Source organism: Mizuhopecten yessoensis, unplaced genomic scaffold, assembly GCF_002113885.1.
Source record: "Mizuhopecten yessoensis strain PY_sf001 unplaced genomic scaffold, ASM211388v2 scaffold8713, whole genome shotgun sequence".
Taxonomy (NCBI): Eukaryota; Metazoa; Mollusca; class Bivalvia; order Pectinida; family Pectinidae; genus Mizuhopecten; species Mizuhopecten yessoensis.
In genome coordinates, this window is record NW_018407684.1 from 367,541 (window position 1) to 369,328 (window position 1,788).

Below are 1,788 nucleotides of genomic sequence, written 5' to 3' on the forward strand. Positions count from 1 at the left end.
TACGGTAGAAGAAGGATTTTCAAGGTTTTACCTCTATTTCCCCTATTGGGCCCCGCCCCTCTGCCCCCAGGGGGGCCACACCCACCGTTTATAAAAAATTGAGTCCCCTTGGCCTAAGGATACTCTAGACCAAATTTAGTTAAAATCTACTTGGCCGTTCAGGACTAGTAGCGTTTTAAAGAAAAAGTTGACGGATGAACGACGGACGGACGACGGACGACGGACGCTGCGGTATGGCATAAGCTCACCATGGTCCTTCGGACCAGGTGAGCTAAAAACCAGAGAAATCTTAATTACTTATAACTATATATGGCTTGATCACATGGTCTGAGTTTGAGCATGAGGACGGTTTTATAAAAAACAAGAGGCCCAGAGGGCCTGTATCGCTCACCTGAATATAATTATAGTAATTGGTATGAAGTAAAGATATAGCACTCCATGGTAGGTGCTGTTAGTACATATGAAATTTCAGAAAGATCCATCCAGTACTTGAGATATAGAGAACAAACTTCAAACAGAGACCCACCCCTATGCCCCTACGGGGGTCATACCCACCAATTATACGAAATTGAGTCACAATCACCCAAGGATGCTCCACACTAAATACGGATAAAATCACTTAATCTTGATAGTCGGAAAAGGATTTTAAAGGTTTTACCTCTATTTTTCCTATTTGGCCCCGCCCTTCTGCCCCCCCCCCCTCAGAGACCACACCTACTGCTAATACAAAATTGTGTCCCCTTGGCCCAAGGATGCTCCAGACTAAATTAGGATAAAATCCCTTAATCCCTATGGTAGAAGAAGGATGTTAAAGGTTTTACCTCTATTTTCCCTATTGGGCCCCACCTCTCTGCCTACAGTGGGTTCAGACACACCGTTTATACAAAATTGGTTCCCCTTCACCCAAGAATGCTTCAGACCAAATATGGACAAAATCCTGCCATTCCTACCGATGAAGAAGGATTTTGAAGATTTACGTCTATTTCCCCTATTGGGCCCCACCCCTCAGGTCCCAGGGGGGCCACACCCACCATTTATACAAACTTTGTTCCCCACTACCCAACGATGCTCCACACCAAATATGGACCAAATCCTTTCATTCCTACAGAAGAAGAAGGATTTTAAAGAATAATTTGCTATGTTTCCCCTATTGGGCCCCACGGCTCAGGCACCTGGGGGGCCAGATCCACGGTGTATACAAAATTGGTTCCCTTTCACCCAAGAATGTTTCAGGCCAAATATGGAACAAATCCTTTCATTCCTACAGAAGAAGAAGGATTTTAAAGAATTTGCTATATTTCCCCCATTGGGCCCCGCCCCTTAGCCCCAAGGGGAGCCAGACCCACCATTTATACAAACTGTGTTCCCCTTCTCCCAAGGATGCTTCTGACCAAATATGGACCAAATCCTTTCATTCCTACAGAAGAAGAAGGATTTTAAAGAATAATTTGCTATATTTCCCCTATTGGGCCCTGCCCCTAAGCCCCCAAGGGGGCCAGAACCACCATTTATACAAACTTTGTTCCCCTTCCCCCAAGAATGCTTTTGACCAAATATGGAACAAATCCTTTCATTCGTACAGAAGAAGAAGGATTTTAAAGAATTTGCTATATTTTCCCCATTGGGCCCCGCCCCTAAGCCCCCAGGGGGGCCAGACCCACCATTTATACAAACTTTGTTCCCCTTCGCCCAAGGATGCTTCTGACCAAATATGGACCAAATCCTTTCATTCCTACAGAAGAAGAAGGATTTTAAAGAATAATTTGCTATATTTCCCCTATTGGGCCC